At 38.6% G+C, this 17,483-nt stretch overlaps 1 protein-coding gene across 25 annotated transcripts in view; it reads left to right on the plus strand.

Annotated features, from left to right (window-relative positions):
• ZNF438 (zinc finger protein 438) overlaps positions 1 to 17,483 on the plus strand; it is a 176,154-nt gene that overhangs the window by 74,660 nt on the left and 84,011 nt on the right. The window lies entirely within an intron of this gene.

The raw sequence follows: 17,483 nt of genomic DNA on the forward strand, positions 1-17,483 counted from the left end.
ATAAAATATTTTTTATGCACCCTGCCGTGTGTAATATGGTTTTCCATGAAGGTGGATGGAGGAATTTTTAGATTGATTCTGTTTGAATCTGCCTTAGGGGGTCAGCGTGCCTGTTGATATTTCTCATTCCCTTTTAGTTCCCCAGTGCCTGAGACAGCCTGTCACACAGGTGGCTTTCGGTAGAGGGTTGTTTGAATGAATGAAGTAGATTACGTTTGTAGATTCTGAAGTGTTCCGTCTGTGCGTTATTAAGCATGTGTCTAACAGTGTAACCCTCTCTCCTCTTACTACTTGGTCATAGAGAAAAAGGACATTTAGTATTAAATTACTTAAATTATAGATAGTCTGTTAACATTTCCTGAGACCAGTAAGCCCATTTATTATTCTCATGATGGGAAAATGGTTATATTTTCTCCCATATCATTATTCCTAGGGCCATCATAAAGCACTCAATGGTAATGTTAATTAGTGGACAAATACTTACAGATACTTAGAGAATGCCGACATACACAGCATTGTGCCTGGTACTGTGCGTTCTCCAAAGATGTGTGTGACTTTGGTCCTACCACCTGGAGTCCAGACTTCTCAGCAAACAGGATCTGTACACTGGTCAGTTAAACAGCAACTTAAGGTCCATAAGAATGATTATGGGCTATGTGAGAGGCCTGAACGAGAATCAGGTGGCTTAGTGGAGAAGTCATTTCACTTGAGTTAGAGAGCAGTGAGAGATTTCATCAAGGAAGCTTGAGTCAGGCATTAAACTAATAGTTGGGGCTCAGATAAGAAGGAGTGAGGCTCTTTGACATTTGTAAATATGGGTGATCATTATCACACTTCGTGTTCCCAACAGTGGTGAAGAAACAGCAACAAGAAACTTAAGTATATGGTGGAGACCTTTCTCCATCGGTGACTTATTTATTCCTTATTTTTTTACTGAAGTGGAATTTCAAAACAGCTTCCACCAAGGCCATGCAGCAGCTCTTTAAGTTACCATAAGGACCCACTTCAGTAGGGAGTCCTCCCAAATTTCTCACCCATTTAACATTTCAGCAGAAAGGCAGGAATAAGATACATTGAAAAATTATCATTCATGACTACACGTTGGTAATAGAGGCCCCATCCAATCTCAGTGGCAAGTTTAACAGCTCTCACTGTTGAGTTACATCTTGATTTGAAGTCTAACATATAAGGAGATAGATCCAAATTGACAATTATTTTTTGCATAGATATTGGTGGTGGTAGTCACTATAGATAAATATAACTTTACAGCAGTTTTTTATTAACCCCTTAAAAGTTCTTCTACAGTACAGCAATTATTACGTTGATATCCCAAACTCCTTTAATCCAATTTGTTTTGGTTTTGTAAAGCAAATTTAAAAATGGATAGAATTTTTATTGGGATCCTTGGACTGTATTTCCTTATTATTACTTATTATTAAAAACAAACACTTTAGTGCGTTTAATTTTAGAGCCAAACTTCTGTCTCTAGTTTCATTCTTTTATTGTATAAAACAGCCAAAGGAAGAATTATACAGCAAAGAAATGAAACCAGTTTTTCTAACACAGTAAGGATAGAATCTTAAGATGGTCTGCTGACTTTTTTTTTAGTCTTTTGGCCAGTAGCAAATTTATGTGGCCCTCTGCATTTCTGAATATCCCCATTTGTTCAGCTATATGAACTGAAGTGTGATAATGAAGGGGAAACTATAGCCAGTGCTTGTTTCCCATATTTTTGTGACGATCTCGGCTTTCAAGATATCACTAAGTGATCCACGAATAAAGAGTTTGGTGGTCAGCTAATTTTATGTAAGGTGAGAGCATTTCAGTGAATATTGATATTTTATTTAACCTAGTATTTCCCAAATATATTTGACTTTGGAAATGCCCACTGCCTGCCTGCCTGCCTGCCTGCCTTTCTTCCTTCCTTCCTTCCTTCCTTCCTCCGGCTTCCTTCTTTTCTTCCTTTCTTTTTTAAGAACACCTATTAAAATCTCTTGTAGAACAACTTTCAGTAGTTGTCACTATAAACTTTACACACACACACACGCACACATATATATTATTCAGGTCTACTGCTTAGGTCCATTTTCTTCTTAATCTTCACCTTTTCTAGGGCATAGGATGGGATATAGAAGGAAAAATAATAATTTTTAAGTCTTGCTAGCTATTCTGATGTCATGGTTAGTGGGAAAGAGGCTGAGGCTTCTGTCTAAAGCAAGGTATGAGATTTGTCTGATGATTTATTTCAAGAGTTCCTACTCTCTGCATCTTCTATAGCTTTGAACGATCAGTTGACCAAGCGTTAACAGAAGTTACCGCTGGTAGGAAGAGTAGGGTGGATTGGAGGTAAAACGAGACTTTCACTTTCTACTATAAATACTTCTGTTTTGTTTGTATTTTTCCATTAGTGTAAATTCCTTTTTTAACCTTAAAGACAAAGGACAAATTAGAAGCTCTCACTAGTTGAGAGAACCTCTATTTTATGCAAGGATTGCTTACTCCAAGCTTTTGTATACACTAGCCTCTGTGGTGTTTTTAAACTCACTTTGAAAAAAGTCAAAAAATTTAAACCATGTTTTCAGAAACAAACTTATTACATGATGGCAAATCTGATTAAAGTTAATATCCCTTGCCCTTACCTCCACTGTATCTTGTACATATTTCTGTTGTTGCTATTAATATACTGCACCGTCATTCTCTATTTACGTGCGAAATGGGGAACTGTGTCTTACTTATCTCTGTATCTTCAGCACCTAACTTTGAACCATCTCGTAAGCGTTCAGTAAATGTCTGTTGATGTGGGTGTAGGGAGTGAGGAGGCTTAGTTTCATATTTATTCCTAGGGGAATACATTAGTGATTGTCACTTTCAAATCTTAAGCGGAATATGTTCTTTTAAAAACACCTTTAAAATATCATTTATTTTATTTTTGTGTAACGTAAATAAATACACCTGTCTTTTCTCAGAATTTAAGATGGTATTCATTAGTGCGTATAATGTAAACTAAAATTTAAGATAAATGAATAAAATAACAAAGTTGGAGGACTTTGTTACTTCCCAATTTTAAAACTCACTATAAAGAGACAGTAACCCAGACACTATGGCCTTGGCATCAGGACGGGCATACGAGTCAGTAGCGTGGAATCAAGAGTCCAGAAATAAACCTTACATTTTTGGTCCATTGACTTTTGACAAAGCTGCTAAGACTGTTCAATAGGGAAAAGGTTCTCTTTTAAACAAATGGTTCTGTGGAAATTGGGTATCCTTATGCAAAAAAATGAACTTCCTCATAAAAATCAGCCATACACAAAAATTAACTCGAAGTTAATTATGGACCTAAATGTAAGAGCTGAAACTCTTAAACGTGTAAAAGAAAGCACAGAAGAAATTTCATGGCCCTGGATTAGGCAAAGAGTTGTTAGACATAACACCAAAAGCATGTGACATAAAAGAAGAAATTGATAAATCTGACTTTATTAAATTACAAGCTTTTGTGCTTCAGAAGACACTGTTAAGGAACTGAAAAGACAAGCCACGGAGAAAATATTTTCAAATCATGTCTGATAAAGGACTGTGTCTAGAACATACAAAGCACTTTAACAGTTCAATAATAAGACAAACAACTCAATTTTAAAATGAGAAAAAGAACTGAATAGAGATTTCATCAAACAAGACATAAATGACTCATAAGCACCTGGAAATGTGCTCAGCATCATTAGTTAGTAGGAAAATGCACATTTAAAACACAGTGAGATAACGACTTTGTACCCAGCAGGATGCCCATAAGTCAAAAAGACAGACGATATCTAATGTCTAGGATACGGAGAAGCAGGAACTCTCATACATTGTTGGTGGGAATGTAGAACGGTACACCCACCTTGGTAAACAGTTTGGCCAGTTCTTTAAAGATTAAACCAACTTACCATATGCATTAGTCAGGTTCTCCAGAGAAACAGAACGCATAGGATGTGTTTGTATGTGGGACGAGAGTTATTTTAAGAAATTGGCTCACAGGATTGTGGAGGCTTGGTGAGTCCAAAAGCTGATAGGGGCGGCTTGCAGGCCGGGAACTCAGGAAAGGGTTGCAGTTTGAGTCCAAAGCCAATCTGCTGGAAAACCAGGGAGAGTCGACGTTGCTGATGAAGTCTGAAGGCCATCTTCTGGGGAGTTGCCTCTTGTGCAGAGAAGTTGGCCTTTTGTCCTTTTCAGGTCTTCAACCAATTGGATGAGGCCCACCCACATTATGGAGGACAGTCTGCTTCACTCAGAGGCCATCAATTTAAATGTAAATCTCATCCAAAAACACTCTCCCAGAATAAAGCTTAACCAAATATCTGGGCACTGTGCCCAGCCAAGTTGACACAGAGAATTAACCATTACACCATAATAACCCAGCAGTTCCACTTCTCAGAATCTACCCAAGAGAAATGAAAACGTATATCCACACAGACTTGCATGCCATTGTTCATAGTAGCTTTATTCATAATAGACACAAATGAGAAACAACCCAAATGTCCCTCAGCTTTTAAATGGATAAACAAAATGTGGTATGTCCAAACATTGGACTACCATTTGGCAGTTGAAAAAAGGGAAAATACTGATATGTGCTGACACATGGATGAACCTCAAAAATATTATGCTAAGTGAAAGAAGCCAAATTCAAAAGACTAAAAATCGTATGATTCCATTTGTAGGAGGTGTCTACATAGAGCAAATCAGAGGAGGTTTGGGAGTGGGCATGGGAATTGACTGTATATGGACTCAAGGGAGTTTGGGAGGGTATTGGAACTGTTCTAAAATTGGGTTTTAGTGATTATTGCACACTTCTGTAAATTGACTAAAACGTCAATGAACTGTACACTTACAGCAGATGAATTTCATGGTATGTAAATTGTATCTCAATACTGTTAAAAAAAAAAAAAAAAAAAGAGGGGTGACAAAAATGGGACAGATGGGCTAAGGGTAGGACACACAATGCATCTCATAAAAGCTCCTTTAGTTGCTTGAGGTGATTCACAGATTTTGCTCCGCGCTCTTTAAAGAGACCTCTCCTAAGGTGAGCTGTGTTTTCCAGTGTTTACAAAGTCAAATTTCACCAGCATTTTAGGAGACACCTAATAATCGTACTTCAAAGAGAAGCATATCCTTTCAGTCATGGTGCAGCGCACTCAGCTCTGTCCTCAGCGGCATCCTTGGAGTCAGTAACTGCCAGCGCTCTTCTCCACACCTGTCTCTTAAACCTCCCTTCCGGGCAGGCTAGTGGCTGCACATCAAGGGCAGTTCACAAAACACACCAGCTCTGCTTCGTGAATGGGGAGGTGAGCGTAAGGGGACAGAGCCAAGAACGCTGCTGCTCTTGGGTGGTCCCTCTTAATCCAGACACGCGGTTAGAGAGTAAAGAATGGCTGGACTGATAGACAGATGGCAGTCCTGCGGGAGCTTTCGGTGAAAACTGAGTAACAGGAAGTTTAGCATCTCACTCCCTGGCAAGTACCTAGAATGCAGGTGTTCTCAGTTACAGGTTAGATATGGGGCCATTTGCTTTAATAGCCAGCGAGGTGGGGAGTAGGATTGGCTTCCTCTTAGGAAAGCTGGGGAACCTGAGGAGGAAAAGTATTTAAATAGACTGCCTACCACCTGTGAGTAGATGTGGCCTGAAGAAATATGTGCTGATGGGTTATGCTTCTCCCTGAGAAATAATTCTGGCTGTTCTCCAGTGCTTAGACTGCTTAGACCAAGGGCTCATTCTGTCTCTAAAGACAGTAGAATATGGCCATAGACATTAGCTTGGAACGGTGTGCTTTTCACTGTGAATTTTCGCAAGTGATGCATGCTTGTTGTAAAACATTTTTAACTATTTAATTCGTAGGTCAAGTATAGAATATGTAGAATAAAAAAGTAAGGTCTCCTTTCATTTCTCTATTCCCTTCTTAGCTCTTTTCCTATATTTAAATATATATTTAAATCGTTTCCAGTTTTTAGCTGTTATGATGCTGCAGTAAACACACTGGCACTGGGCACTCCATTTATAAAAAGATATGAGTGTACACACGCGCACACACATACACACGTGTGCGTGTATATATATACGTATATGTTATCACCTTAGTTAGTAACAGCTATTACCTGGTCTGTACTTAATAATTTATCTTAATACACCAGTATTTCTTTATGTTCTTTTTTAAAATCACTGCTTGAGACTACCGCAAATGGTCTTAATTTTGTATTTGTAATTCTAGTCTTGTTTTAATCACGAGAAAGTGGCTAAATAAGCATTTGTTAAATGAACTACAGGACAACCTGCGCGTGCATCTTTTGGCTTGATTATATGTGAACAGTAGCTTACTTAGTAAGAAGAAAATTGTTGGTTTTAATTGCAGTAGCTTAGTTGAAGTTTATTATGTTTGGAGAATTGTTTTATAGTATCTCTGAGAATGTTGGCCTTTTTATCTCTAAGAAACCATTTTACCTTATAACGAGCTTTGCAGATTACTTCTGAATAAGACCTAGGCTTAGGCTTCTGCTTCCAGTTCGGTTGTAGAGGTTAGAGGCAGGACATTGTGGCCCCTGAAATGACCTACGTAAATTACCAAAAAAAAAAAAAAAAAAAAAAATCACTGTTTCAGTGATCGGTTATTATATAATAAATTGCGCCAACACTGAGTGGTTTAAAACAGCAGTTGTGCTGTATAGCTCGTGATTCCGTGGGCTGGGAGTCCAGGCGTCTCAGCTGGTTGATTTTTCTATTCCGTGTTGCACTGACTGATATCACTGGATGGTATTCATTTGTAGATGGATTGGCTGCTCTGGAGGATCCAGGATATCTTACTCACATATGTGGTACCTGGAAAAAGGTAGAAGACTGTGTTCACATGATCTTTCTAGCGTAGCCTCAGGGTAGTCAGACTTCTACTATTGTGGCTTGGGACTCCTAGAGAGAATTTTCCAAGAGGTAGGAAGGGGAATGTGCTTTAAGGGAAGGCCTAAAACTGGAAACTGGCCCCACATCACCTCTGCCATATTGTGTTGGTCAAAGCAGTGCCAGAGCCCTCCCAGTTTCCGTGAGATGGGACATAGGCGTGGCCTCTCAGTGGAAGCGGTATCAGAGAACTTGTGATCATCTTTAATCTACCACAGTTCACCCTCTGGCCACAAATGATCTTACATTCCTCCTATGTTCAGAATATGCTCAACGCCTTCCAAGAATTCCAGAATTCTCATCCCACTGTGGCTTTACCCTCAAGCTTCAGATCCAGGACCTTGTCATTTAAGTCAGGTCCAGATGTGCAGGAAGCTCCTCTGGTTGTAGTTCCTCTCAAGAGACAAGTTATTTATTCAACATATAATGGAGAAGCAGGCATAGAATATCTGAAGTAAACATTTCCACTCAAAATCCAGGAAACAAGAGGTACATAGCTTTCACTGGTTCATAGTAATTTTGAAATTCTGATGTTGTCCTTTCTTTATTAGGTCATTTCTACTCCCTGGAAATGATTGTCCATGGCTCCTGGCTTCACTCTAGCAATTCTGAGTCACCCAGCTTTTTCTATAAGAAATGGTTCATGTTTACAACTGGGTAGTCTTTCCAGCCTTGCTTCCTGCTTGTAGAAATTTGAGAGTCCAGAAGCATCTTTTCAGTTTGCTCTCTCTCTCTGCTCCTTTCAGTCCAATCTGACATAATTCTTTTGAAAACTTTGTGAGATTCCTGTGTATCAAATTATAATCCACTCCGTTAGACAGAAGTCACACCCACATTTGTTTCGAGATATCCTTTTTTCTACTTCAGATTTTGTGTCAAGGCATTAGAAGACGATACCCATAAGATTCTTAGAAGCTTTTCTGTTTGAAAGAGTCCAAAAGGCACACCCTCAAGATTCCTAGAGGCCTTTTATCTAGAAAAGAGAGTCTAAGAGGCACACTCTTAAGAGTCTTAGAACTGAACTAGATACAACTTTAAATCATTTTGCAGTCTCAATACAGTATTTTACAGTCACACTCTAGAAATTTTTATCCCAAAACCATGCTTTACTGGCAGAGCCCTAGACTTGATTTTTACTTTGAAGCTATTTCTTACTTTTCTGTCGGGGGAGAATGGGATGAGAAAATGTTTTATGTTTGAAAAGAGCAAGTCCTGGCTCCTCTAAATTCTGCTTGAAAATGAAACGATTCTTTTGTTAGCTCTAAATTCTGCTTGAAAATGGAAGAGTTCTTTTGTAACTCATCTTTCTCTTTGCATTCCATGTCATACTTGGCTAAAAGAGACTATCACTTTCAACCTTCTGCCTGGCAATCTCCTTACCCAAGTCTGCCACTTTATTGGGCACATTTTCTCTTTTCTATTTTATGCAGGGAATAGTGTTGCAATTTTTCCACCACTGTGTAAGAGGGCTTGTCATTTCTCCATCTGTTAGCATTTTCGCTAATGTCCTTTAAGCTTTCATTAACAGCATTCTTGAGGCCCTTCCTGTTTCTGCTCACCACCTGGTCCCAAAGCCAATGTCACTATTTTAAGATTTTTATTACGGAGTCCCACTTCCATGTACCAGTGTCTGTTAACGGTTATCTAACTCTGTAACAAATTACCTAAAAACTTGTAATCTTAGAACAACAACCATTTTGTTGTACTTCACAAACTGTAGGTCAGTGAAAAGGGCAGGCTCAGACGGTGGCTATTCTTCTCCATGTAGCATCAGCTGAGGTTAGTTGGTGGCATTCAGTTGAAGGATGGGCTGGTTTGAAGAGTCCAAGACAGTTTTACTCACATTTCTGATACTTTGACAAGGATCATTCAAAAGCTATTCTTGGCTGGGGCTGTCAACCAGAGTGCCTACACCTAGCTTTTTCAGCATGACAGTCTCACTGTAATTAGACTATGGTGACAATAGCACAAAAGAGAGGAAGGAGGAAATAGGTATCTTCTGTTGTAAAATTCTTACTTATATGTCAAGTGGTGTAATATTATTAGAAGTTAGATTGTGGTAAGTTAAAGCGCTGTAGTTTAAGGACCAGAGCAACCACTAAAACTACAAAAGAAACAGGTACATCTAATAAGCCAACAGCGGAGATAAAATGAAATACTAAAAAATATTCAGTTCCAGATAAGGCAAGAAAAAATGGGAAAAGGAAACGAAGGATAAATTTGGGCAAATAGAAAATAGCAAGATGGTTACTTTGAATTCAGTCATATAAATAGTTACATTGAGTATAAATGGTCTAAATGCTCTGAAGGTAGAGCTCATCAGGCTAGATAAGAAAGCAAGACCTACTAACTACATACTGTCCACAAGAAATCCTCTTCATATATGAGCACACAGGTTATAAGTAAATGGATTGAAAAAGATAATGCCATGCAAACACTAATCATTAAGAAAACTGGACTGGCTGTATTAATATACAACAAAATAGGCTTCTGAACAGGGAATATTACTAGTGCTATTGAGAGGTATTTCATAATGACAAGAGAATCAATTTATCAAAAAGACATGACAATCCTAAATGTCTGTGAGCCCAATAACAGAGCTTCAAAATACTTGAAGCAAAAATTGACAGAACAGAAAGGATAAATAGGCAAAACTACAGTTGTAGTTAGTCTCAAACACTTCTCTCTCAGCATTTGATTTGTAAGTAGGCAGACTATTAATAAAAACTAGAATCTGGAACAACACTGTTAACCAGTGGACTTAATTGACATTTATAGAATATTGCACTCAATAATAGAGGAACACACATTCTTTTCAGGTACACATGGAATTTTCATCAAGGTAGATCATATAACAAGTCTCAATAGATTTTAAAAGATTAAAACTATACAGGATATGTTCTTTTACTATTTCTAAATTGAACTAAAAATAAATAACAATAGAATGTCTAGAACTCCTCCCCCAAATATTTAGAAATTAAACAGTACACTTTAAAATAAACCATGGTTCCAAGAAATCACAAGAAGAATTAGAAAATATTTTTTAACTGAATGAAAAATGAAAACACATTATATCAATATTTATGCAGCTAAGACAGTGCTCAGAGGAAAATGTATAGCTTTAAAATACAAACATTAGAAAAGAAGAAAAGTCTAAAACCAATTATCTAAGCTTTCACCTTAAGGAGCTGGAAAAATCAAAGCAAAATGAACCCGAAGTAAGTGGAAGGTAGAAAACAAGAAGTAGAAATCAATAAAATAAAATATTATGAAACAGACAAATAATAGAGAAAATTGATGAAAGCAGAAGCTGTTTTATTATTGTTTTTTACCAGGTCAGGTTAGTTGGCCCTCTTCAGTGTCAGTTCAGTGCCTTCCATATATATATATATTCCTAGATATAAGTGGTTAAAGTTGTCAGTGTCTTAGGCTCTAGGCCCAGAAACTGGTGTCTTGTCATATCCACCATACTTTATTGGTCAGATAAGTCAAAGAGGTTACCCAAATTCAAGGTTGGGGAGAGACATATATAGCCACTTGTCAGTGGGAGAAGTTTCAAAATGTTTGTGTCACTCTTAAGCACAGTCATATTTTTGAAGACCTCAGAGAGCGATGAAAACAAAGAGTGGTGAATGAACTGAAATAGCAGAAATGGAGGAGCATGTAGGAGATGGGATTGCTAGCAGTCATCCTTCCCGAGCGTGTTTGCTCAGAATGGACACTGGCTAAGGATCAAGCTTGCTATGGAAGTGAAACTATGAGGGGAAAGAGGAACCCTGGGAATTTTGATGGTCACATAGTCTGGCATGGTGAGCTGGAACCTAGGGAGGCCTCAGACACACAGCTCGTTTTCCCCGTAGGTTGTTTGCTGAGCCTGGGGGGGCGGGATGGGGGGTTGGGAAGTTGAGCTGGAAATATGCAGTGAAGTCTTCTGCCGTCCTGCAGTGCTTAGGAGACAGTCTCCATGTGATGGAGTAGGGTGCAGCTGCAATAAACACACAACTGATTTCCCCTTTGAGATGTTTTACACCAGAAGTAAGCTGATTAGATTGAAGGGAGCAGCTTCTCACCCTACCTGTCTAATAGAGGAAAGAATGGGCCCTCACTGGGAGAAGTTAACATCAACCACAGTCTTATGGCTGTTACGTTGACAGTATTGATAATAAACTGAAAAGTTACGTGACATGTGAAAAGTGAAAAGTGAAAAAACAAAACAAAAAAGTTCAAAGAGGAAGGTACAAGAGACGCAGATCCACCAATGATGTAGACTTAAGAGTTACCAAACAAAGATTTTATAGTTGTTGTAAATGTGTTTACAGGAAACAAAGGAAGAGGCTAGCAAAGTGGATGGAAAGATGAACGGTATCAACAGAAAGTTGGGATCTGTCAAAAAATAATCAAATTGGCATTCTGGAGCTGAGAAATACGGTATCATCTGCAATTAAGATTTGAGTTTAAGAGCAAACTAGGCACAACAAAAATAACTAGAACTAGTGAACTGACGGATAGTTCAGTGGGAAAAAGTACAAGCCCAGAAGGAAAAAGGAATGGAAAGAACAAAACAGGTTAAGAGACATAGGGGACTGAGTCACTTCATCTAACGTACATGTGATCGGAGTTCCAGGAGGAGAGAATGAGCAAAAGCAATATTTGAAAAGATAACGACCAAAGGTTTTCCAAACTGATGAAAGATAGCAATCCACAAGTTCAAGAAGCACAAGAAACTTAGTGAACCCCAAGCGAGATTAATATGAAGAAAACCACACCTAAGTGCAACTTAGTGAAGACTTGTGTGAAAACCAGCTATAAAGAGAAAAATCTTAAAACAGCTGAAGGAAATTAACCACACTACCTTCAATGGAGCAACAGTAAGATCGGTGGCTGATCATCCTATAGACATTATTGAAATCAGATCATGAAGGAATGACATCCTTAAATTTTAAGTGCAGAAAGGAAAAATATGGCCAACCTGAAACTCTGTACCCAGCAAAAGTATTTTTGTTTTTTTAATTGAAGGCAAAATAAAGATGTTTTTAGACAAAAGGTGTGACACTTTCTCACAAGTAGACCCACAGTACAGTAATACTAAAGAAAGTTATTCAGTCTGAAAACAAGTAATCCCAAGTGAACTATAAAAGCTCAGGGAAAAATGAAGAGCACAGGGAAGCATAAATATATGAGTAAATATAAAAGATTGAATTCAGACCATTGAAAGCAACAATAATAGTGTTTTGTGGGGCTTTAAACATACGTAGAAATAAAATATTTGGAAACAGTGGAAGGGCCAGTAGGTGTAAATGGAGTTAAACTGATATTTTTGTCTTGCTCAGGAAGTGGTAAAAGTCAGCTGTAAATCAAGGAAGTATTTATAATCTGTAAGATAATTGCTAAAAATATTACAAAAATGTTTAAACAAAGACTTCACCAAAGGTAAAAGGGAGTAATAAAAAATTGATTAATCGAAAACAGAGGAATAAGTGAAGAAAAAAGAGCAGATGGAATGAATAGAAAATTTGTAACAGAAAGGTATCCTTAAATATAATTAAATTACGTGTAAATAGGCTTATTCCTCCAATTAAAAAACAGATATTTTTGGAATAGATTTTTTAAAAAGAAAAAGTATATGTAGTTTGCATAAGTTATATATCACATAAAAGGGTATGGGAAAAAAAGAAAAGGTACACTATACAAATACTGACCAAAAAAACTCTTGTATATTAATATCAGACAAAGCAGACTTTATGCCAAGAAGAATTATGAGAGATAAAGGGGGGCATTTTATGATGATAAAGGATCAATTCAGTAGGAAGACAGAACAGTTCTAAATTTGTATGTTCCTCACAACATAACTTCAAAATATATCAAGCTAAAATTGACAGAACAAAAAGGAGAAGTAGGTAAGTCATAGTCGGAGAATTTAACAACCTTCTTTCAACCACTAATACAACAAGCAGATTTGAAAAAAAAATTTTGTTTTTATTGTGGCAAAAGTCACATAATGTAAAGTATACTACTTAAACCGTATTTAACCGTACAGTTCAGTGGCACTAAGTGCATTCACATTGTTGTGCAGCTCTCACCATCATCCATCTCCCGAATTTTTCACCTTCCTAAACTGAAACTCTGTCCCCATTAAACACCAACTCCCTATTCCCTTCCCCCAACCCCCAGGCTCCTGGCATCTACCTATGTACTTTCTGACTCTATGAATTTGGCTATTGTAGGTGCCTCGTATAAGCGGAATCAAACAGTATTTGTCTGCACCTAATGTATATTAGAATGCAGATATGATTTTGTTATTTAAGGTTAACTTAATATATGTCCAACAAGCAGATTTTTAACAATCAGTAAGCTGATAGAATATTTAAACAATGTGATTAACTTGACCTATTTATAGAACATTATTTGCTATTTATAGAACATTATTTCCAACAATTGCAGAACGCACATTCTTTTCAAGCATGCATGGAACTTTTACCAAAATAGAACATGTGGTGGTAAGCCAAAAAGCCAATCATAACAGATTTCAAAGGATTGATATCATACAGTATATGTTCCATGGTGGAATTAAACTAGAAATATATAACAGAAAGATAAAAAATTTCTCAATTTGCATGGAAAATAAGCAGCACACTTTTAAATAATCCGTAGGTCAAAGAAGTACTCACAACCACAATCAGAAAATATATTGAACAGAATCAGTATCAAAACGTGAGACACAAAGTAGTGCCTGGGGAGAATTGTACAGCTTTAAATGCATTTGTTTCAAAGGTAACATTAAAAGCCAGCCATCTACTCTTCCATCTCAAAAAGCTAGAAAAAGAAGTGCAAACTAAATTCAAATAAACTGGAAATAACTAACAGAAAAAAAGACAAAGAAAATTAGCAAAGTCGAAGGCGTTTCTTTGAAAATATTAATAAAATTGATAAACCCCTACTTAAAAAAAAGGCTGAAATTAACAATATGGTATAAAAAGGAAACATTACTAGAGATCCCAGAAATATTAAAGGATAAGAAAATACTATGAACAACTTTATGTCAGTACATTTGACACCTTGTATGAAATGGACAAATTCCTTACCAAACTGACACACAAAAAAGTAAAAATCGTAAATAGTATTATACCTTTTAAAGGTATTGAATCTGGGACTTCCCTGGTGGCACAGTGGTTAAGAATCCACCTGCCGGTGCAGGGGACACAGGTTCTATCCCTGGTCCGGGAAGATCCCACATGCCGTGGAAGAACTAAGCCTGTGTGCCACAGCTACGGAGCCTGCGCTCTAGGGCCCGCAAGCCACAACTACTGAGCCCGCGCGCCCTAGAGCCCGCGTGCCGCAACTACTGAAGCCCGCGCGCCTAGAGCCCGTGCTCCATAACAAGAGAAGCCACTGCAATGAGAAGCCCACGCACCGCAACGAAGAGGAGCCCCTGCTCGCCACAACTAGAGAAAGCCTGCACGCAGCAACGAAGACCCAATGCAGCCAAAAACAAAAAAGGCATTGAATCCATACTTTGAAATCTTCCCATCTCTAGTAATATTCTTCACCTGAACTAGGTCTCAGTTTTAGGTCTCTGATGTAAAACTTCACTGTGGCTGACAAGGTTTAGACTCAACTCCCATTCCATATAGTTTCCTTCAGATTGATTTCTGTTTATCTACTTTTCATCCCTTTTTTTGGCGTTTGAGGGGTCCAATTAATTATATCACATTTTCCTTCTGCCAGCTTCCGAACCTTTGAGAAGCAGACATAACTCAGGTTGGCATAAAAATGTCAACCTTATTTGTGGGGAAACTGGGTAAAAGAGCATCCTTAGATCTGACTCTAGTCATCCTACCCCTTCGCATTGGACTGACCTAACTTGCCCTTTTGAGTCTGCCGTGTGGATGAGAGGGGAATGTATGCAGGTTTGGGCAAGCAAGTTCTAAGAGAGGGTGAGAGACTGGTCACATGTGTGGTCAGTCTTTCACCATCTCTCACCAAACAGATAAGGCAGAGAGAGAGAGAGAGAGAGAGAGAGAGAGAGAGAGAATGGTGTTTTTTCACCTATCAACCTGGGTGGAGCCCTACTCTTATTATCCCCTTTCTCTAAGAAGTCAGACCTACCCTGTTCAGATGGAACCCCCAGTTCCACTGCCGACCTACTTCTGGGTCCTCATGTCATCTGGACCCCCTGCTCTATTTTGAATAAGTTTTTATAATTTTGATCTTACCCCCAGAATTCTTCCCTCTCCTCTGCAGAAATTTAAACCTGGCTTTCGTAGGCAGTGCTATTGTTTTAACTATATACTATATAACAAGTTATATTCTTTAACTTGATCAGTTCTGTCAACCAGAATCATTTCAAGATCTCAAATACTGAAAGTCCCTCTGTTTTCCTTTCTCCTCTTCTCTGGCTAGTTTTTTCCCTTCAAAGCCTCAAATTCAGATATTTCTTCAGTTATATACTGTCTCTCCACCTCTCTTTCCCTCCCCCCTCTCTATCACAGTAGATGGCCTTGCCATTGATCTTAACTCCCTCCACTGTACACCCTTATACACAATAATTTTTATTTATATCCCTCACCCATCCTTTCTTCCATTTCTAGCCATAAAGAAAGAACAGTTGCTCCTCTTAACATGGCGAACTCTCACCAGACTTCTTTTCCCACCTTCTCTTGACTTTGCTCCGTTATTAACCTCTCTTCCTTTTACTGGCGTTAAAAATGAAAACAACAACAACAAGTCTTGTTAAAGATTCAGCTTTCCTTTCAAACTATGCCAGGCCTCTTGGAGTAGTTAATTCCATTTCTCCATTTTCTTTAATTCCCCCAATTACTGGAAGTTTTTGTTCTCTCTTCCTGCCGTCCTGAAATTTCCTTCTGAGCTCACCAGTGGCTCTTAGGTTATTCTCGGTCCTCCTTCTGCCCGGAACAGACAGGACAGCGTGCTCCCTCCTTTGGCTCTTCTTCCTTGACTTCACTGATGGACCTCAAACTTTGGGGAAAGCTCCCCTCGCACATAAATAAACCTTTTAGAAGATAAGCAAGCTGTCTTCTTGACTTGCTGTAACAATAGAGACCACACAGATGATTCTGAAGGACTGCCTGCTTTAGGAAATGAATTTAGGATTTTTATAGGTTGATTATAGGTTGGGCTTTCAAGTTCTAGGGTAAAAGGTCAGAAGTGAGCTGAGTCTTTGGATTGGTTGATTTCTTAAAGTAATGATCAGTGCACACACGCAAGGTTGTGATGGAAAGGGAAGGTCTGTGGAGGCTGAGGACACCGCGTTTGTGACTGTCCGACTGGATGCTCGTAACTGTTCCAGCCCTCAGTCTTGCATAACTGATGGCGTGGTTATTCTCCTTCTCATTTTCAAGCACGTCGTCTTCAGTGTATTTCTGACTTTTTAACTCCATTGCAGTTGCCCTGGTTTCCTCTTGACTATTACAGTAACAAAACAGGTCTCATCTTTCGAATCTTCTCATAGTAACTCTAAAACCAGAGCCATCTTTCTAGAATACAAATTCGAATGAGTTTTCTACCGAAAACCCTTGGTGGCTCTTTTTATGTATAAAATAAAACTGCATATACTGAATGTAGTATTCAACCCCTTTTCCAGTCCTTGTCTGTCTGTTGGTCTGTGGGTCTCCTGCTCCCTCCCTCCCTCCTGCTTTTCCTCCCTCACTCCCTACCCTCCCCCCTTTTCTCTTCCTCACCCCCAGACTATGCTTTTATTATAGAAGTATACTGACTTTTCTGAGCTCATACTCTGTATTGTGGCCTCTGTGCCTAAAACAAAATAATTTTTGTTTCTTCTTGGAACGTTGTTTGTTTCTAAACCTTACCTTTATCCGATTGTTGAAAGTCCTATCTCTTTTTTCAAACTGTATTTACATGTCACCTTTACAGAGCATGTTACTTTGCTGGGACTATGTAGCAAAATACTACAGACTGGGTGACTTCAACAACAGAAATTTGTTTGCTCAGTCTTGGAAGCTAGTCATCTGAGATCAAGGTGTCGCAGGCTTGATTTCCTCTGAGGATTCTCTCCTTAGCTTGCAGGTTTCCGCCTTCTTGCCTTGTCCTCACGTGGTCTTTCCCCTGGTGTGTCTCCTTGTGTCCTAACTTCCTCTTCCTATAGGGGCACCAGTCAGATTGGATTAGGGCCCACCCTAAAGGCCTTATTTTAATTTAATCATATCTTAAAGGGCCTTATCTCCAAATACAGTCACATCCTGAGGTACTGGGGGATTTAGGGCTTCAACACATGATTCTGGGGGGTTAGAAGACACAGTTTAGTCCATAACACAGAGCCTCTGCACGTTTTCCCTGTAGTAAGTAACCCTCCCCCAAATCCGAAGCACTTTGTACCACTTGTAGCATTTATAGTATTTGCCTTGATGTGGAGTTTTTCAAGTTTGTCTGTCTGTCTCTGGTGGTTTGTGGGTTTCCCGAGGACGGGAACTATCTCTTATTCAACTTCATCTCTCCCTGCTCTCTAGTACTGAGTAGGGCTTGATAGTTAGCTAAATTTTAAACGATTCAGTGTAAATCAGGCTTAAATATCTAATAATATATTTTC

This window comes from Eschrichtius robustus, chromosome 1 (assembly GCF_028021215.1).
Source record: "Eschrichtius robustus isolate mEscRob2 chromosome 1, mEscRob2.pri, whole genome shotgun sequence".
Classification (NCBI taxonomy): domain Eukaryota; kingdom Metazoa; phylum Chordata; class Mammalia; order Artiodactyla; family Eschrichtiidae; genus Eschrichtius; species Eschrichtius robustus.